Consider the following 23,491-nt stretch of genomic DNA (forward strand, 5'->3'; position numbering starts at 1 on the left):
TGAGTTATTATTTTTAAGATTTGAACTTTTATTTTTCTAAATTTTTAAGATTTAATTATTAAATTTTTTGGATTTAATATTGATTTTTTTATTTATATTTTTAATAATAGAATTTATCTTATTTGTGAATTATTCCTTTGAATTTGTGAAATTTAATTTCTAATTAAAATTTAAATTATCTTTTTAAGATTTGCATTTGTACACTTATCTTTTTAATTTATCTTTTTAAGATTTGTAATTTTATTTTCTAAATTTTTAAAATATAAATTTTTAATATTAGAATTGATCAAATTATTTTTAAGATTATCTTGATTAATTAATTTATTATTCAAGTCCAAGTTATTTAAATTAATTTTATCTTCGTTTAATAGATAAAAGAAAATGTCTAGATTTTGATTAATTTGATTAATACCTAGATTAACTTGTTGATTAATTTTATTATTCAGATATATTAAATTTAAGTTATTAGTAAGAATTGAATTAGTTAAAATTGAGTTATCTATATTAGATTTATTTTGGTTATTTATTAAATTTATTGAATTGAAATTGGTTAAATTAGATGTTTCTTTGTTGAATGAGTTATTAATTGAATTTTGTTTTTTAATTAGAATTATCTTTATTATTTGAATTATTAATTAAATTTGTATTAATTAGTTTTTATTTATTCAAATTAGATTTATCTTTATCAAATAAATAATTTTTTTTATCAAGATTATAATTAGTCTTATATAGATCTAGATTGACTTGGTTATTTTCTTGATTAAGTTTATTAATAAAATTAATTAGTTCTAAATTTTTAAGATTTATAGTTTAATTTATCAAATTATTTCAAGGATTATCTTAATTAATTGGATCTAATTGTTTTTAAATATTATTGTACTAACCTTTTTCACAACCCTTATTCTAGGGACTTTTTTTCCGTCTTCTTCTCCGAGAACTGGTTTTTGTAGTATTCAGATCTCTAGCACTTAAAGAATGTGATGTTCTCTTTGTTCCTCCGAGCTTTTGGCAATAGTTCCTCCTTTGTCGCCATTGGTGCAGTCCGAATCATACGAATAGGGCACTTATTTTTGTAGAGTCCTCTTCTCTGCACTTGAAACAAATAATATGTAACTTGAAATTCATAATTAAAAATTATACGTTTTTACTCTCTCTCAATCTTTGGCCTCCTTGCTCCCTTGATGGTTAGTCTATTGAGAGATGGTTGGCTCTTATATATCAATTGTAGGATCGATGCGATTCGATAAAAGGGGGGGAGGGTGACTATCGATCCATATCTTCTCATTTTTGTTGTCCATTCGTTCGTCTTTTCTATAGAGTTAGTACTTACAATGGAATATAATAAATAAAAGAGCACTCATATATTTACTTGGTTTCCAACCCCCTAAGGTTAGTACATCAAAGGCCTAAGTATGGGAGGTGTCTATCCCTTAGATCTTCTTCTTTTCAAAAATTTTTTAGAGGTGGAGGAACCACTTATAGATTATTATCAATCATAAATACATAAACAATAAGCGCTTGAAATCCAGCTCAGTCATGGACTGAAGGATTAAAAAGCGCACTAGAGGGGGGAGTGAATAGTACTTATGACTTTTTCATATTTTTTGTAAAACTTAGAGAGAATGACATAGTAGAATTAAAAATAAAGAAGGAAAAAAAATGCTAGTAATTTTATTTTATACGGTTCGGAGCCTGTTATGACTCCGACTCCAAGGTACACAATAGTTAATCGCTTTCATTGGAAAATTCACCATCAAAATAATCAAAAACAAAACTATAAATATGAAAATATATTTTTTGCATTAATAAATTATACTGAAAATTAGAAAATCCGGAGTAAGGTGTAGTTGTCATAGAGCATTGTAGTGAAGTAATTGAAATTCAGAGCGGTGCGGAACTTGTTTGATCATTTAAAGTTGTTCAGAACGAGTGTAAGTTGTCTGAAGTATGTTTCTAAGTTATTGCTGGTCGAACCTCTTTATCAAGGAGGATCCAAGAGCCTCTATGCCTTTGAGGCACCTCAATCAAAATTTATCTGATCCAAGCTCATCACATCTTATCCCCTTCCAGGCACCTCTATCCCATTGAGGTGCCTTGGTTGCTAACGTGGTGAGTGCTAAGTGGAGATCCTCCTAGTTGACTCTTTCTCATTCCAGCCACCTCAATCCCTTTGAGGCATCTATATCTGACGTGCGTTGACCAACTAGAAGTTGTCACCTCATTCTACTATATACACCAAGGTGATAGAGGGCACTTGAATAACCCTAATACCTTTCAGGCGTCTGTATCAGCTTGAGGTGCCTAGATCAATATTTCCAAACTAAAGAGTATTCTACATCACAGAGTTTGCACAGAAAAATAATATAATATTAAATAATATTATTTGACAGTCTTGGACTATCTGGGCTTGACTTTTAGATTTTTCATAAAACCCTAGATCAGACCGACAACTACTATTCTCTCAATAGGGAACACGTCCTTTATCTATTCCTCTAAGGAGAGTTTATCTTTTGCTAAACACTTGTTTGGACTTTTCCTCAGCATTTGATCTTGAGCTTCGGGACTTCCGCTAGATGTCTAATCCTCACCTGCCTAGACTTCTGCTTGGTGCCCGTAACCACCAGGACTTTCATTCGATGCCCTCGATCTGCCAAGTCTTCTGTCAGTCCACTCAATTAGGACTTCGGGCCACTCCCTTGACGAGGACTTCTTTATCTAGCCTCAACTAGGACTTACCTGCATACTCAGATAAGCTCATTAGAAAATAACACAACTTAAGTTTGAACTCTTTGCCATTATCAAAAAAGTTGGTTGAGCTTAAGATTGTCACAAGTGAAGCTCCCAAATTAATAAATTGTTCTCAATTTTAACCCCTTAACTACACAATAATAATATAGTATACACCCCAAGGTCGATTTTCTCATGAAACCAATAATAGGATGTTTATCTTAGATTAAGTGGATCAAAAGCTATTTTTGAGGTTTTCCTTGAATGATGGGTCGTTGGATTAAGAAAAGAAATTGTAAAAAAAAAAACTAAAAGCAAATATGATCTAATGAAATAAGTAAACCCTAGCTGCAAACTAAGCACATTAACACTTAACTACTAACCTTAACTACTGTTATCATCAAACTCAACTAATCTACACTTATGAAACTAATTAAACAACTACACAAGAATTCAAATAAAAAAAAACTAAAAAAAATGCAAATACCATTGAACTAAGCTCAACAAATTGTCACACGAAGTTCTATTCAAAACAAGAGATGTAGAAACTAAAAATGCAGAAACAACAAATGTAGAAACTAAATTGTCCACACTCAATCAGAATCGAGCTTCTCAATTAACCATCTTGTCGTCACACAAGAAGCCAAAGGTGAGACCTCAACATCAGTAATTAGAGAAGAAGAAGATGACTATTGAACTTAAGAACAAGCTAAAGCTTTCAATCCTCCACCGAAGACACCTCTCCGATAATGATGAAGAAACAAATCTGAACATTGTTATTGTAGGAACACTTGGAATCTGCCAATCTGAATCAATTGATGGATGGTGATAGAAGATGAAGGATGGATGCACATCTGCTATCTTCATCATTTCAAGCAGAGACGACAAGCGATTCAAATTGAAGTGGACTCATCAAGAAAACCTCTACGGCGAGCTTCTAGATGATTGAAGGTGGTCCAACAGCTGCCTTGAGCATCCACGCTGATTCCATTGCTTGAGGAGTTGATTGAGATGAAGAAATGGGAGCTGTGACAGGAAATTCCAAGACGAACAGTGGCATAAGCCACTGCTCATCTCTTGATTTTTGGTTTTTATACTCCCTCTTGAAACGGATGTAAGTTTTGGGTTCTTGGTTTGGTTCAAGTGTAATTAGGGATTTGGTGTAGGGGTTGGGTCTAAGTTAAGCCCAAGCAATTACCTCCTTTGGATGGTTAAAATCAATTTGAACCTTAGTAGGGAATCAAACATATTCATGTGATTGAATGAACCAAGCTTCCCTACAAAATAGATTGAAGTGGACTCATCGACAAAACCTCTACGGCGAGCTTCCAGATAATCGAAGGTGGTCCAATAGCTGCCTTGAGCATCCACGCTGATTCCATTGCTTGAGGAGGTTGATTGAGATGAAGAAATGGGGGTTGCGACAGGAAATTACAAGATGAACATGAGCATAAGCCACTGTTCAACTCTTGATTTTTAGTTTTTATACTCCCTCTTGAAACGAATGTAAGTTTTGGGTTCTTGGTTTGGTTTAAGTGGAATTAGGGATTTGGTGTAGGGGTTCGGTCTAAGTTAAGCCCAAGCAATTAGCTCCTTTGGATGGTTAAAATCAATTTGAACATTAGTAGGGAATTGAGCATATTCATGTGATTGAATGAACCATCCTTCCCTACAAAACAAAATGCTATTGGTTAGATAAAATTCTATAAAATATAGGAAAAATTGCATTGAAGCTCAAAATAGATCTCAACTTATAAAGTGTAATGTAAATCAATAATTAATCATATGAGGAGAAAAGAATATCCAATATAAGAACAAAGAGAATATATCAAGAAGTTAAAGTTAATTATCAATTCCCCCACACTTATTCTTACATGTCTCATACAAGTGAACAAAACCAAGATAACAACCAAGGTTGTACTCACTGTCAATTCTCATTCATGCTTAGAAGATAATAAAAGGTAGTTACCAAGGATTATTAAGTCTCAACAACTCTAGCATTTATGGATTCCTTTCTTACCTTGGTCACAAACATAATGACTTCAATCCATCTTGAATAAACTGAAAATGACAACAACAACTAATTCTCACAAGGTGAATTTGGTGGCTCTCGACCTAATCTCAAGTTCATGCACTGGAAGAGATCGCTCAAGCTACTTATGATAGAAGTACTACCATGTGATTGCTTCTCTTCTATTCTTCACCACTATCATAGATATTAGAATTCACAATTATGAAGGTGTATTAAAATTGCAAGGCAACAGGAAACGAATCAATGGAGAGCATGTGTGTTAGAAAAGAAATGAAAAGGACAAAATTTAAAGTAATGGTGGAAGATATGGAAACAATTGAATGTTACAATGATATTTTTGTCTATACTAATTTCTCTTCTTCCTAATTTTGCTATTCCCTAGGAACAAGAGAATCTCTTAGATTGCAATTTCACCTACAACAACCTGTTTCCTTTGACCATAACTAATGAACACATACTCCCTTCTAACTTCCAAACTTCTTCTCTAATTGGCACACTTGAACAAATATTTTTCATTATGATTTCCGCAGCTCTATTTCGATAGAAATCTTGATGCATATCATTCAAATCCAATCGATCTTCTTGTTGAAATTATAAACTAGATTAATTAAGTATTTAATATTGTGTGCATGAATATTAGAGGTCTTTTGGAGGATTCATGAATGACTCTTTGGATGATGCATGTATATCATTTAATATTGGTTCATGTATTTATGTAGATACATCTTGGGTATACCCTATAAATACCCTATAGATTTAACAATTTAGACATGAAGAAAATATGAAGAAATAGTTTCCTCCCATTTTGAGTGTTATAGTTTTTTAGTTTTTGCTCTTCATCTTCTAACAAAGTGGTATCAGAGCCACCATTTGTGTTTGGAGACAAAGCTTGAAGAAGATGTGAAAGATGATCGAATTGTTGGAAAAATTTTGAGATCTTTGGATCCAAAATTTAATTATATCGTGGTTGCCATCGAAGAGTCTAAAGATCTAGATACCATGACCGTTGATGAACTTGCCGGATCTTTACAAGCACATGAAGAAAGATTGATAAAACCGGTTCAAGAATCGGTTGAACAAGCTTTGAAAGCAAAGCTATCATTGAAGGACACATTCCAAGGCACATCCCAAAGAGGCCGCGGACGTGGAGGATCTCGAGGGCAAGGCCAAGGTCGAGGTCGTGGTCATGGAAGAGGTGGACGAGGTGACAAAAACACCTCATATAATAATGAGAGGAGTCAAAACTTCAATCAAAGAAGAAGTCGTGGAAGAGGTAGAAGTTGTGGAGGCCATCAAATGAGGTATGACAAATCTGAAGTTGAGTGTTTTACTTGTCATCGTCTTGGCCACTATTCTTGGGAATGTAGAAATAATATGGAGGAGACAAATAATTTTGCGGAGTGCAATGATGCAAAAGAAGATTTGAGTCCTACTTTGCTTCTAGCTTGCAAAAATGATCAAGATGAGAATGAGAGCACATGGTATCTTGATTCCGGTGCAAGTAACCACATTTGCGGAAGGAGAAATTTGTTCATGGAACTTGATGAATCAACCAATGGAGATATAACTTTTGGCGACTCTTCGAAAGTTCAAGTGAAAGGAAAAGGTACGATTTTGATTCGTTCAAAAGATGGAAGTCATCAATTAATTTCCAATGTGTTTTATGTGCCGGCTATGAAAAGTAACATTTTGAGTTTGGGCCAATTATTGGAAAAGAATTATGATATTCACCTAAAAGATAAATACTTGACATTGAAAGATGAAAGTGGAAGATTGCTTACTAAGGTGCCCATGACAAAGAACCGAATGTTTTTGCTAAATATTCAAAGTGATGTTCCTATGTGTTTGAAATCTTGTTTCAAAGATTCATCTTGGCTATGGCACATGAGATTTGGGCATTTGAACTTCGATGGGCTGAAAATGATGAGCAAAGGAAGAATGGTGAAAGGATTGCCTTACATAAACCATCCTAATCAACTTTGTGAAGGATGTCTTTTTGGCAAGCAAGCGAGGAAAAGTTTTCCTAAGGAGTCTTTAACAAGGGCTCAACATCCATTGGAGTTGATACACTCGGATGTGTGTGGACCAATCAAGCCATCATCACTTGGTGAGAATAATTACTTTGTGCTTTTCATTGATGACTATTCTCGGAAAACTTGGGTGTATTTTTTGAAGGCAAAATCGGAGGTGTTTGGAACCTTTAAAAGGTTCAAATTAATGGTGGAGAAACAAAGTGGCTATCAAATCAAAGCTCTTCGGTCTGATAGAGGTGGAGAATTCACATCTAATGAATTCAAGGTTTTCTGTGAAGAAATTGGCATTCATCGAACCATGACAACTCCATACTCACCACAACAAAATGGAGTAGCAGAGAGGAAGAACCGAACTATTCTCAACATGGTAAGGAGTATGTTAAAGAGTAAGAATATGCCAAATAAATATTGGGCCGAAGCTGTTTCTTGTGCAGTATACTTGATGAATCGGTGTCACACCAAAAGTGTTCATGGTATGACACCTCAAGAAGCTTGGAGTGGATACAAGCCAAGTGTTTCACGCTTGAGGGTTTTTGGAAGCATTGCCTACACACATGTTCATGATGAGAAAAGAAAAAAGCTTGATGATAAAAGTGCAAAGTATCTCTTCATCGGCTATGATCAAAGCTCCAAAGGGTACAAGTTGTATAATCCAATCAATGGGAAGATTGTCATAAGCAGAGATGTGGAGTTCGATGAAGCAGGTGTTTGGGAGTGGAGTACTACAAAGAAAGAGAGGGGATATAGTTCTTTCCTTGATGATGATGAGGGGGAAGAAGCCATGGCACCACCTAATACTCCACCACCAACACCACCGCCACAAGATTCACAAACAAATGAAACAAGCTCAAGTGAAGGGCCTCAAAGATTCAGAAGTTTGAGTGACATTTATGATGCCACTGAAGAGGTAAATGTTGGTGATTTTACTCAATTTTGCATACTAGCAGAAACTGAGCCTATAAGTTATGACGATGCCGCTCATGATAAGAAATGGAGAAATGCCATGAATGAAGAAATCAAGGCAATTACAAAGAATGATACATGGGAGCTAGTATCATTACCGAATGGAAAGAACACAATTGGTGTGAAGTGGGTGTACAAAATAAAGAGAAATGCGCAAGGTGAGGTTGAGAAATACAAAGCAAGATTGGTTGCCAAGGGGTACAAGCAAAAGGCCGGAATTGACTATGATGAGGTATTTGCACCTGTTGCTCGTCTTGAAACAATTCGGTTGATCATTTCTATTGCAGCTCAAAACTGTTGGAGAATCCATCAAATGGATGTAAAATCCGCATTTTTGAATGGAGACTTGGAGATAGAAATCTATATTGATCAACCTTTGGGTTATGTAGTGCCTAACGAAGAAAATAAAGTGCTAAAATTGAAGAAGGCTCTCTATGGCTTGAAGCAAGCCCCTCGTGCTTGGAATAGCAGAATTGATAAATATTTTCAAGCAAATAGTTTTATCAAGTGTCCACATGAACATGCTCTCTATGCAACGAATGATAAAAATGGTGATATGTTACTTGTTTGCTTGTATGTGGATGACTTAATTTTTACAGGGAACAATCCAAAGATGTTTGAAGATTTCAAGAGAGCTATGACAAAAGAGTTTGAGATGACGGATATTGGCATAATGTCCTACTATCTTGGGATTGAAGTGAAGCAACGAGATGATGGCATATTTATTTCTCAAGAAAGATATGCTAAAGAAATTCTCAAGAAATTTGATATGAATAATTGTAAGCCGGTTGGGACACCCGTGGAGTGTGGAATCAAGCCACACAAGAATCAAGATGGTGAAAAAGTTGATCCAACTTTATTCAAGAGTCTTGTTGGAAGCTTGAGGTATTTAACCTGTACTAGACCGGATATTCTTTTTGGCGTTGGACTTGTGAGTCGTTACATGGAAGCTCCTACTACTTCACATTTGAAAATTGCCAAAAGAATTATTCGCTACATCAAAGGTACAATTAATTATGGTATCTTGTATGCTTTCTCGGACAACTTTATGCTTGTTGGCTATTGTGATAGTGATTGGGCCGGTGATATTGATAGTCGAAAAAGTACTACTGGGTTTGTTTTCTTTATGGGAAATTCAGCTTTTACTTGGAATTCTAAGAAGCAACCTATTGTGACTCTTTCTACTTGTGAGGCGGAGTATGTAGCTGCTACTTCTTGTGTTTGCCATGCTATTTGGCTAAGGAGTTTGTTGAAAGAATTGAATCTGTCACAAGAAGATCCAACGGAGATTTATGTTGATAATAAATCTGCAATTGCATTAGCCAAGAATCCGGTGTTTCATGAAAGAAGCAAGCATATTGATACAAGGTATCATTTTATTCGAGATTGTATATCGAAGGAAGAAGTGAAGCTTGAATACGTGAAGTCACAAGATCAAGTTGTTGATATCTTCACGAAACCGTTGAAATTTGATGATTTCAAGAAGCTACGTTTTTTACTTGGAGTAATAAATCTAGTTTAAGAGGGGATGTTGAAATTATAAACTAGATTAATTAAGTATTTAATATTGTGTGCATGAATATTAGAGGTCTTTTGGAGGATTCATGAATGACTCTTTGGATGATGCATGTATATCATTTAATATTGGTTCATGTATTTATGTAGATACATCTTGGGTATACCCTATAAATACCCTATAGATTTAACAATTTAGACATGAAGAAAATATGAAGAAATAGTTTCCTCCCATTTTGAGTGTTATAGTTTTTTAGTTTTTGCTCTTCATCTTCTAACACTTCTCACTTCTAGGGGTGAGTATTCGGTCAAAACCGAACCGACCGAACCGAATAAACCGAAAACCGAATAAACCGAATTTCTTTTCAACCAATCGAACCGACCGAATTTCCCTATGAAACCGAACCGACCGAACCGATAAAATATCGGTTAATTCGGTTTTCGACCGAATTGACCGAATTAACCGAATTTTAAAACCCTATTCGGTTTTTCCTTTAAAAATAAAGATTTTATTTAATTAATTATATTTTAAAATAAAATTTAATTAAAATAATATTCTTATTCGGTTTATTCGGTTTAACCGAATTACAAAATTCAAAACCGAAACTGAACCGAATTAATCAAAAACCGAACCGAATTTTTTTAAAAAAACCGAAAACCGAATTAACCGAACCGAATTTCTAAATTCGGTTGGTTCGGTTCGGTTAATTCGGTTTTTCCGAATTTTTGCTCACCCCTACTCACTTCAACCTAAATCATCTTGCCATGTTGCAGAATTTCCAGAATTAAAACTAACTCTGCATGGTTTCAGATATAAGTTTTAGAATACTGATTCACAAGTTGCTTCAGCTTATACCATAAAGAATTTGGCCTAGGTGAGGGTTTCATTTTGCGCTCAATTGTTGATCAGAAACTTCATAAAGCTTTGGCCAGCAAAACTTCCCTTCCATTTTTTAAACTTTGCTTGTACCTGAAGCTGTCACAGCTTCCAGCAAATCGGCGATGCTTCCTAATCTGCTCTCTATTTCTATCTAACCCAGCTTGGTGTTGTCTAAATTAGAGAGACCAAATACCTTACATGTTTTTCATTACTGTAAAATTTCTAGAGTTAAGAGGTTTAACTCATTTAAGCTTGACCCAGATTTGAAACAACACAGCTTCTGAATTTCTTGGAATTCATGGTTTCAGTTTCAACTCCCTGATCTTCTTGGAATTCTGACCAAACCTTGATGCTTTAATCTCATCAAAGATCTCATTTAACATACAATCCATAAAAACTTAAGTTCCATTTATTTCGGATGAAAAAATCAATTAGAAGGTTGGCACACTCTTCACTGTTCATTCTTCACTATCTTTTTTGATTTGTACAGATTGCAACAGCTTTTCCAATCTATCAAAGCTTCTATTTCAACATTTCAGCAACTCATCTTTTATACAATCTATTCTTCACTTTTAACCTTGAATGAATTTGTCATTTCTTTCAAAAATTTCAATAATCAAGCCTTTAAATACACTCTCATTGATTCTAATAGCTTAAATTCTAAATTCTGATATCAGTCTCAACTCTGATGTTACTGTCTCTATGAAAAACTTGAAATTTAATCCCTATAAATTTTCTCATTTATCACTCAACCAATAAGAAGGGGAGCCTTGGCGCAACGGTAAAATTATTGCCATGTGACCAAAAGGTTACGGGTTCGAATCCTAGAAACAACCTCTCGTAAAAAGCAGAGTAAAATTACGTACAATAGATTCTTTCCTGGGACTCCGCATGGCGAGAGCTTCATGCATCATGCTGCCCTTTTTTTTTTTATCACTCAACCAATACAAGCTTGAATTTCATTGGTTCCAAATCAGAAAACAGTTTAAGAGTTTATACAGATCAGTATAGTGAGGAAATTTCTAGCTTTTGTCAGCTTTTCCCATGTTATTTCTGATTTGTGCCAATTCCAGCCTTAAAACTTGGACTTCCAGTATCTTTTCTCCAATTGCAATTAGTAACTATTTCTTCGTTAGCTGGAAGATGGTCTAATTTAGTGTGATTTAGGAAAGAAACAAACAACCTTCAATCTTCATCAACATCTTTTCAGCAACCATGCCTCTCTTCATCATTGTTTCTAGTGTCAAATAACTACCAATGTCTTTGTAAAATAATGAATATATATATATATATATATATATATATATATATATATATATAATGATAAATAATTGAAATAAGTGAATATATTTAGGAAAAATATTAACACAAAAATAGATAATTAATTAGGAAATATGTTTATATGAATTTGTAAATTTTTTTATTTTTATTTTATAATTTAAATGAGTCATTTTAGATTTTATGGAAATAAATGGGTAAGATAATAAAACCTAGTTAAAATACCCTAATAAAGTGGGAGTTATAAACAAAAGTTCATCAATTAAACCATAAGTTTCTTTTAATCCACTGTATCTCTCTCTATGTCTTCTCCAGTGCACGTGCGATACCGTGTTTCCCCATCGTCGACGTCGCCCAAATCACCCAGCGCTGACTGTGGCCATAGTCATCGGACTCCTATGCGCCTCTGACCCCTCTCCGTCCACGAGTAAGAGGGCATGGGGCTGTGCCCGTGAGCCGATCGCCCTCTCCCATTCTGGATGATGTCGACACGCCATTACTCGGAAGTTGTCGCTCGAGCAGCCGTCGTCAACACTGGTGTTTGAGCACTAACGATCAATGCACTGAGGTTGCAAGTCTGCCCGCGACACACTCGGCATTGCCTCACCAAGAGTCGCTTCGCTCGGCGTCGCTGCACCGACCGTCAACCTCCATTCTAGACTTGGATAGTGGATCGCCATCAACTACTAGGAGTCTTTGGAGAACCAAGCTGACATTGGAGAGCAAGCCATGCCTCTCATGCATGCGGGTCGGAAGCAACAACTTCCATTGCTGCGAACTCGGCCTTCGGCTATCCGAGGCCACTACTTGCCAATGCAACACCATTGCCACCTCTTGAGTCAGTGTTGTCGTGTCTGGCTGTCGCGACCTTCTCTATTGTGAGTTACCATTGTAGAAGTTGGAGAAGAAGAAGAGAAGATGCACCGATTGGAATTTATTGAAATTAAGGTTTTGTCTTAATTAATTTAGTAGGCTAATGAATTGACATCACAACAAATGTGACTTTCTGCAGCACGTTATTAACGGTGCACGATTAGGGCATGCCATTAATAATAGTATTTACAGTGTACCTAATTAAGTGCGCTACGGATAATATTATATTTTCATAAATAATGGCATTCGTTAAAAGTACGTTGGCGTGCCTAATTTTTGGAATTAGAGCCAAGTTGAGATGCTTGTGTTTCGTAGTCTTGATTTTCAAGTTAACCTAATACCAATATTTTTGGTATCAGAGCATGGTTCGAGTCAAATACTGGGTTGTGTATTTTTGAGATTTCGATTTTGTTTTGATTTACGATTTGTTAAGTTAATCTAATACCAGTTTATTTGGTATCAAAGCAGGTTTATGATACCTTTTTTTTCGTGTTATGGATTTTTGAGTTAATCTAATACCAATTCTTTTGGTATCAGAGCTCGAATTTGCGAGTCAATCTAGGTATTTTCAATTTTATACGGCTTTCCATCGATTTTCATGGTTCAAAATTCTGTTTCGGATTTATACAGATTTCCGTCGATTTTTACATTTTGGAATTCCAAGGTATTATTTGACCTCGACAAGGAAAGGTTATTTTGGGGACTAGACAGTGATGGAACATCTCCAGACGACAGATAAGTATGATGTTTTAATTTTATAATTTTGGTACTGTATTAATACTTAGGTAACATAGATATCCTTATTGATCATAAGGAGATATATAGTCTATATTGGAATTAGCTTCATTGTTAGTAAGTTATGATATGGTGCACTTCTCATAAATGTGGCATACTTACTAAACAATAGGTATAAGACCACTCTGTAGCTTATTATCACAGAGAAGCACTTATATTAAGGCAAACATGAGATGAACCATACAAGGACGACCACGAAGGAAATAAAGAGGTGAATTTCGGCAATCACTGAGAGAAGGTATCAAGGTAAGATTTGAATGAAAGGATTTAAGTGATGTGCATTTAAGTGGACCATGCATTCATTTTGGTCTGTTTGGTATGGGCTTGTACCTGTACTACTCCACAAGGATAACCAGTTGGACTTCCTAAAATATTCTTTTCTTCTTGTATTTGATTCCGACATTCATTCCTTTGCTTTCCCTATCCTTTCTTACCTCCTCTGCAACACACTTGCATGAGTTATGTGATTCCTCTTCCTTTGCCTAGTCCTCCTCCTCCTACGTCTAGGGTTGGTGATTAGTACAACCACTAAAAATCAGTGGCTTGTATGAGCTATGATTGTTGCATATGGTTATCATGCTTCATACATATCATTTATTGTACATGTATATGCTATCGGTTATATTGCTCAGGTGTTACGAGTAGGTTTGTTGATGATCTCTGGTGAGTTTACTATTTATTACACTATATGTATTTGACCGATTCCGGTATATGCATTTATTATGTCATTTACGATCTTGACATTATATATTAGTACCAGATTGGGTATGTTCATTTACTATGACATTATGATCATGATATTAGGTGTTAGATCCAGATTGGGTATGTACATTCATTATGTCAGTTTATGATCATATTCTTATTTCCCTGATGAGATTGTATATTTTGATCTCTATATTTTATTTAGGTCATGCATTATCTTATCTATTACCTGCTAAGTGACCCGCACTCACCACTGCATTTGTGTATTGTCTTTTTCCTCAAGTAGCATGTAGATGATTGTGGAGTCGCTTGGAGTATCCTGTCTGCTGGTCTCACGTCACATCAGAAGATGATCTTTACTTCGCTCTTGATTTCTTAGCCATTTTCCTTATAGTATTGGCGTTGTATTGGGTGTTTAGCCATGTGATTATTTTATCGTTTTAGTATTTGTCTTGTTGTTGTTATGTTTAAGTCGTGTCAGCATGCATTATATCTTTTTAGTTTGTATGTGCTTTCCTTTTATTTTTCGTTGTATTTTTAGAACAGTCGTGTGAGCTATTTATTATACAACTGCGTGGTTGTGATCATTTTGTTCCAACCGAGTGAGCTGTGTATATAACTGCGTGCTTGTGTATATTCCGGCCGTGTGGGCTGTTGATATAGCTTGTGAGTAGCCTTGTGACATTGTATATATGTTTCATATTGTTACAATTATAGAGGAGATGTTGTCCGTTTGTTAGGTAGGGACTCCTCTGAAGCATGACAATTTATTAGTATCAGAGCCACAGGTTTACGAGGCTTATTTCCTGTGTTTTGGATTTCATATTTTATTTTCTCGATGTGACTTTTTGAGTTTTGAGAGCATGCAGCTACAGGATATCTCCAAGCTATAGGAGGTAAGTTCGTATCACTGTTATAATGCATTTTGTTGGTACATGTATAGTTGTCTATGATAGTTATGACATGCATTAGTACTCTTCTATTAGTACTTATCTACTTGTTTGTATCATGTATTACATGTGTGGGTCAGCTACTGTCCAGGTCTACCTAACCTTGTTGGAGATCAGAGATTACAGTCTCAAGGGATTCCCTGTACCATATCACCGGTATTACTAGTTTCTGTTACTAGTAGTTGGTTGAGAGTTAGAGTCACATGCTAGTCTATGCTAATATTAGTTGGGTAGTTGATAGTATATGCATACTCATGTTTACTCAGTCAGTAGAGTAGAGTACCATTTTACCTTAGTTAGTTTGGTCAGTAGATGACTGATTTACTTTTGTTGGTTCGATCAGTAGGGGACCAACTTGCTCTATTTCATAGAGATTTTGACCTTTGGGTTACTTGTATTTGGTTAGATAACCTGGAAGATACGTTTGAGTACATGACTTGTACAGATGTAGAAAGGACTAGATTAGCCATATACCATTGTCGGCTCGATTAGTTTTAGAGGATTGATGTATCCCATTCCATGGGAACTTTGACCATGGACTGTATGTGCTTAGTAGGATTACCTAAATGGTACATTTGAATAGATGCCCCCTCCACTGATGTGAAAAATTATAGAGTTACTTGCTTAACACTTATGAGATACAATCGTAATCTGGTGTATAACTTAGAGAGTACATTTAGATATATGATTTGTACTGACATGAAACAAATGATGTTAGTTGTGTATCCTTTACGTGACCAAGCACCACGTGAAGGAAGATGCAGAAGATGATTTTTGAGATCAAGGCATCACTTGGTGATTATCGTAAGGTGTTTTGAGAGAGTACTTCTCTACCTCCTTTGGTAGTATAACGGTTTATAAGGGGATGACCGGTCAATTTGCCTAACGTTGTTCCATAGGGGATCCTGACTTATGGACCGATTGGATATGGTTTGATATCTTCGATGGTACCTAAAGATATATGATCCATAATCATGCATAGAGGGTGGTGTTAGCTGATTAACACCTAAGAAGTTCCATCGTCACTGAGTGGAAATATTAGATGATGATCTTTAACGTGCAAAGTGTTGATTGACAATTATTTCGACAAGCTATCTAGTGATAGTGCTCCTCTATCAATGCGTATGGCTCGCCACTAGAGGTTACTGAATCTCAGGTGGAGCAATAGTAGTATGATGGATTATAAGATAATGGTTAGTCGACTTAACTAGCATTCTCTCCATCAAATAGTTTAAGACCTTAACCACAGGATCTTATACCTAAGATCTTGTAGTCTATATGCCAGATCAGAGGGTGTTCAACATTTTATCAACATTTATTGAGGGACATTGACTGCCACGATTATGAGAGTTATGGAGATATCCACGTCATAGATAGTCTCTCAGTCAAAAGGTTAAGTGATTCTTTGGACTTTGAATTGTCATTCCTTTACTGTAGATATTTGGATATTTGAAAGGATGAGATTTGACATAGTCTTTAGACATTTTTTAGATAAGATTAGTAGAGTTTTTATACTCATATCTCAGGGATTGACTGTATCTCTACCATTTGGAGAGTTGATGATTATCAATCAAGAAGTCAAGGGATATTTCTTGGACTTCTGTAGTTATACACTTTTGATGAGATAGTGATATATTTCTATATTTTGATAGTACATCATGATGTAAATTAGGAAGTTAGATTTGTGAGCACATGACTAGTCTATCTTACTAAAAATTATATGGTAATAAACTTCTCCACTAGATATATTCCCTGTAGTGGTACAACATAGACATGCAATGATGAACCAAGGTAAATATCTTGATATTTATAGGAAGTGGGTGTTTAAGGTTGGATGCCTTTCTTTTTCTCTATCATGGTGCAGGAAGCTATTAGATTTGATTGATATTGATGATAATTTGTGATTGATAGTTATTGTGAGATCAGATGTGGTGACATGTTGTTTTATGATGATCTATTAGTGAATATTTGACTTGATGATTTATTATTTGATATTTGTTATTGATGATAGTGACATGAGGAGTAACATGTTTGTGATATTTATGGATTTGGTGATTTATACTTGGTGACCAGATTATAGATTCATTGGTGATCATATAGTTGAGGGTGTCTATTGTACAGATATTATGAGTTCTTGGTATGATCATTTAGGCTTAGCAATGCCCTAGATGTTTTCATGGACTCTTTGAATCTAGTATTCCTAGGGAATTTGGATTAGATTGGTATTGTCTTCATTGATGATATTGTGATTTATTCTTGATCCGAGGTGGAGCACGAACAACAACTTCGCATAGTTCTGGAGATGCTTCGACAAGAACATCTCTATGCGAAGTTCAGTAAATGCACGTTCTGGCTACTTTCTGTAAGATTTTTGGGACACTTTATCTCAAGTAGGGGTATATCAGTGGATCCACAGAAGGTTGTTACCAGTTGAGAGTAGTCGAAGTCTATACAAGAAACTTACAACTTTCTTGGTCTGGTTAGATATTATTAGAGATTGGTTGAGGGTTTCTTCAACATTGCTATGTCGATGACTGAACTGTCTAGGAAGGGTATGGAGCTTACCTGGACAGAGTTTAGCGAGATGAGTTTTTAGGAACACAAGCGAATGCTCGTTATTGTACTCGTGTAATTTTACCTTCTAATGTAGATAGATTTATACTCTACACAAATGTATCGTATCAGGGGTTAGGTGCAATTTTGTAGCAGCATTGTTGAATAGTTCCATATGTTACTCGATGAGTGAGAGATCATGAGAAGAATCATCCGACTCATGATTTTGAAGTTAGTAGTTACCATTTCACATTGAAAGTGTGGTGACATTATTTATATGAGATTCATTATTTTTATGGAAGATTATGTGTGTTTTCGAGTCACTTCTTATCTGGATGGAGTTACTACAGGAAACACATCGATCTGGATTTGCAATACATTTAGGTGGTACCCGAACATATAGAGACTTGGATCGTTTCTATTTATGGAATGACATGAAGAAAGACATCGCTGATTTTATAGCTAGATGTCTAGTATATCAGCAAATGGAGGCTAGACATCTGAGACCAACAAGATTATTTCGGTAGATTTAGATACTGGAATGGAACTGGAGTATGTCACGATGGACTTTGTTGTGGGATTCCCAGGATACGGAGAGGATATGATGCAATTTAGGTAATCATTGATTAGTTGACTAATTTACTCCCTTTGTATCGATCTATAGGACGAATTCTTTGGATCGATTAGTAGAGTTATACTGTAGAGAGATTACTAGACTTCATGGCATATCTCTAAGTATTATATTGGATGGAGATCCATGATTCACATTATAGTTTTAGCAGATTTGACATCAAACCATGAGTATAGAGCTCTGTTTTAATACAGTTTTCTACCCTCAGACCAATGGATAGTCAGAGTGCACCATAAGACGTTTGAGGATATGCTAATAGAGTGTGTTATGGATTCCAAAGATGGTTGATTTACCCACAGTTGGCTAGATAGTAGTGGGGAAATAGTGAAAGCAAGGTGAGCTCATAATCCACAGAGTCACTACTATCTATTTGGCAGTGGACCCTTCTGTAGTTTTATAAGGGAATCATAATCCCTCATGGTTGGATATTTGTTCAGGATTCTTGGATGGAGTAGTATATGGGTATGTTGCGTAGTTGTTATCTTTGGATGAGGATCCCTAAGTTGAGCAGTAAATTTGGAGACCAAATTTTATTAGTGGGGGAGAATGTAAGATACGATAATTAAATAATAAGTGTTATTGGTAAAATAACTTAATTGAATTTTTTTGAGAATTTTTTGATTTTTTAAAAATTTTTTTAAGGATTTAAACGGAATCCGTATGATATGTATGAAGGGGATGGATTCATTGGATTAGAAAAAGTCTGTTTAGAATATCTACTAAGTGGGAGTTGATGGAATAATTAACCTAAGGTTATATATTTATACCTAAGTTTTAATTCATTTCCCTAATCCTGTTTTCTCTTCTTCTTCCCCCATTTCGATCATTTCCTAGCGCACGCGCTATGCTGCAATTGCACCGATCGTCCGTGAGCGCACCGCCAACAGTGATCTTGTAGTGTTTAAAACCCAATTAATTTAATTAAGAGAATTTAATTTTATTAATTTAGAATTAATTGAGAATTTAATAATTTAAATAGATAGATTTAGTTAAATATAATCACTCAAGCTCACATTTATAGAATTTGGATGGTCAATTATATTTAAAAAAATGGTTGGAAGTAAATATGTATATTAAAATTTATAAGACTTAGGAAATATATAAAAAAAATTTATAACCATATGGACATAAATTTAAAATTTATTATATGTAAATTTTATACCAGAAAGGTAATTAAGATATATATATATATATATATATATATATATATATGTCACGCCTCGGGGAAGTCCCTGTCCGAAGAAATTTCGGCAACACCTCCCCTGTATGGGTGACAATCTGAAATATTTCTACAAACACAATATACATCAGCCATAAGCAGTTGGAACATACACACAACCACGCAGTTTATATGCAGCCTACTCGGCTGATACTACAAAAATACAACCACGCAGTTATATGTAAATCTAACAGCCCACTCGGCTGTACCAAAACCAATCACAGCGGAAATCCAATAGACAACACATACAACTATAAATGAAGACTGCTAGCCGGCTAGGCTTACACCACACAACAACACAACACTCCAGAAACAAAACCGGAACACAAAGCCAAATACACACATATCATATACCAAGATAAAAATAAACAAAAATACGGAGACTAGTCTTCTAATGTGACGTGGGGACCGGCAGGTAGGATACTCCAAGTGACTCCATAAACAACCTGGTACCTGAAAAAGATAGTATCCACGGGGGTGAGTTCAACAACTCAGCAGATACCAGTTGACATGTATAGTAAGCTATAACAGACAGTAATAACTATGGAGTACAGTCTCTTGGACAAAAGATGGAATGCACAATAAAAAAGGGCTGAAGAGAACTGTACTCACCAGGGCCTCCTATCAGAATAGTTAGGTCATCAGACCGAGAGTATCATAAATCCTGTATGCATGTCAAATATATGCATCAATCCAAATGCAGCATATAAGTGCAGCAAACACAATCAGTAAATGCATAAATGCATATGATGCCAATGACATGGTCACCCCTGATGCCATCCAACCATCTCACACACGATGGTGAGACCGAATGGGTAGGGTTGTGACAACCGTGCACTCTGCCATCACTGCTCCTGATGAGTGACCGAGTGGACGAGATGCTGTCGGAGTACACCTATCCTCCTACCCCAAATCATAAATGGGGGAGGTCAATGCTCTCATCTCCCGGTACACGATGACGAGGAGGAATCTCTGCCGGCTACCACGCTGCGTCACACTACCCATGAGCGGACCAACGGAGCCAAACAAAGTCCAACCGCCTGCCAGTCACCACGCTGCTACACTAAACCAGCGGAGCCAAACAGAGCAGAACTGTCTGCCGGCTACCACGCTGAGTCACCAGACTAACGGAGCCAAACAGCAGAACTGCCACACACCTGTCTGATATACCACTAACCCATGAGTGGTGGTGTGTGTAGATACATGTAACTGGCGATGTGCTCGACAATAATAGAGCAGACTATCACACAGCATGCAATCATGCGAGATGATGCATGACACTAAACATGGCAATATCCTGAACAACATAGCAATATCCATATATAAATATAAAATGTGTACTATAGGACAATGAACCAAATCAAAGGTACACAGATCAGATAAGGTATAAAAACCTAGATCCTGAACACAACAAACACATGATCGTGTCACTACCCCAATAAGCATGTATAATCAGGTAGGTACTATCATAAAGTGCATAATTGGTAAACGAAATATGCATGTAACAAGTATCGGGTAGTGACCAACTGAAGCAAAGACAAACATAATCATTACTATAGGTTATAACCTACTAAACATATCAACATGACATTATCAAAGATAAGTCAAGGTACTCGCCTCCAATAGAAGGGTCCAATCCGGTCCAAATCCGACGTCGAGATGCTCGTCTCGTGTCAAAGTCATGTGATACATAGTATCCAGATTTAGCTAATTACATATAAATACATTAGCTAAATCAAATCCTCGAGAAGATAACATAAATCCAGATCCAATTACAAACCCTAATTGGATCATCTAACTCCTCAATCGATTCTACAAATCCATTTGAATTAGGACTTATAATAAGCATAATCAATCATAGCATCTTCCCAATTTTGCCCTAATTCAACATACATATCAAATCTCTACCATTACCTCAAGTTCACAGCCGTTCTCGCTGTTGGAATCCAAGAGTTGTTGCCTAATAGGGTTGTTCGCCGCTAGAAGGTGGCTGCTGGAAAACGGGTGGCTGCTGGAAGAATGTAACTGCTACTGGAAACACCACAGCTCTTGCCGGACACCTCTTCACTGCCCGGATCCAAAAAGGAAACAATATGATGCTTCAACCAATTTCTAATGCAACCTAACATGTAGACCAAGAGTCTAACAATTCTTCAGAAGCAAACACGGATCAATGAACTAGCACTATATGCTTAGAATAGCAGAACTTTGACATAATGCACTTCGATTCCTAGTTGCCTTCCTGTTGGTAGACAATATGAGCAGATGAACTTACGGTGTATGCAGTGACTCAAATTTGGAAAGATCTCTACCTTTTGGTGCCAATGGGAGCTTAAGACTACTCTCTTCCGGTGACGGCGATGCCAAGCAGTGGCTGCAGCAGAAGCTAGTAGCAAGCGGGAGACGGCTAGGGCACAGGAGAGGCGGTCGTCTGCCGACGCTAGGACAGAGGGACCGAACATCTGTGGGAGCCGATTGGCACCGTCGCTCGGCGAAGTGGTGGAGCAAGAGTGACGGTAGGCGGCGAGGAAGAGGAGAAGACGGTTCGACGTCGGTTGGGAAGGGCGATTAGGGTAGATGGGTTCGGCGGGGGATGAAGAGCGGCGCGCGGAGGGAGGCTCGGGTGAGGAAAACGACATCGTAGAGGATCAGAGGAAAAAAAATAAAGAAAAATAAAACAAAATTAAAAAATAAAAATCAAACATTTCCTCATTTAAATAGGGAAACCCAAACAGACTTTTTCGGGGCCCAGTTTTATCCCCGTAAACTCATCCATACAATCTCCGAAAATTTTCAGAAAAATTTTCAAAAATTTTCAAAAATACCCTTATCATTAGTCGTCATTTTTTGGTATATATATATATATATATATCTTCTAGAAATAAAATAAACAAATTTAACAAAAATGGCTTAGTATATTTACATGGTATATATATGTAATAAATTTATAAAAGGTATACATATGTATATAGATATAGAGGAATTTAGAAAATCCAAATCATTCCATAAATTTGAAAGAAATTTATATGTACAAAAATTTCTAAACCCAACAAAGGAAAGAAAATTTGGTATGGAGAGTTGGTCAAGGATTTTATCCGAATTTGTTGACTCTTTTAAAAAATAATTATGGAAAGAACAAAAATACATAAACTTAGGAAATATATAAAAAAAAATTTATAACCACATGGACATAAATTTGAAATTTATTATATGTAAATTTTATGCCAGAAAGGTAATTAAGATATATATATAAATATATATAAATATCTTCTAGAAATAAAATAAACAAATTTAACAAAAATGGCTTAGTATATTTACGTGGTATGTATATGAATATATATACATGTAATAAATTTATAAAAGGTATACATATGTATATAGATATAGAGGAATATAGAAAATCCAAATCATTCCATAAATTTGAAAGAAATTTGTATGTACAAAAATTTCTAAACCTAAAAAAGGAGAGAAAATTTGGTATGGAGAGTTGGTCAAGGATTTTATCTGAATTTGTTGCCTTTTTTATAAAATAATTATGGAAAGAACAAAAATGCATAAATATAAAATTTTATATGAAACCTTGCAAATTTCTCTTAGGGAGACTTGGCACCATCAATATATATATAAATATAGATATACACCCTTAGGGAAAAACAACCTTCCAAATTTCTCTTAGGGAGACTTGTCACCATCAATATATATATAAATATAGATATACACCCTTAACGTCCCGGCTATGCGCTTTCAGCTGTGTACCTGGGGACCGACTCTAGAGGGGCCGCTGATGTGGCGATTCCACATAAATATAGATATACACCCTTTGGGAAAAACAATCTTGTCGTATTCTTTTTATTCACTTCCGCCAACCCCTAGCCGATATCACTGTCGGCCCTAGCCTCTGCCACCACCAAACCAAGAGGAAAAGGAAGAAGAGGAAGAGACTTAGTAGCAAGGAGTTAAAGGCACCTTCTATACCTTGTTATGTTCTAATTAGTTCCCTAAAATTCATGTAGGTTTAGATACTATAGTAAGTTAAGTGGTAAACTTTGAAATTTAGATAGTTGTGAAGGTGTTTATGTTTCCTACTTGTTTTCTAATCAAGATAATCTTATATGCTTTGAGAAGGTTTCAGATTTCTAGTTTTGAATGAGTTTTCAGATTTGATTTTAATTGTGCTCATGCTCTTTTTATTTTCCAGCATGATATTTTCTTCCATAGGTTAAATGTTACCATCGGAAATCTAGTTTAGCATGTTCTATGCTATGACATGCTTTAATTAGTTCCCCTAAATTCATGTATGTTTAGATACCATGGTAGGTTAGGCGTTAACTTCGGAGTTT

This window comes from Zingiber officinale, chromosome 6A, assembly GCF_018446385.1.
Source record: "Zingiber officinale cultivar Zhangliang chromosome 6A, Zo_v1.1, whole genome shotgun sequence".
In the NCBI taxonomy this organism is placed as follows: domain Eukaryota; kingdom Viridiplantae; phylum Streptophyta; class Magnoliopsida; order Zingiberales; family Zingiberaceae; genus Zingiber; species Zingiber officinale.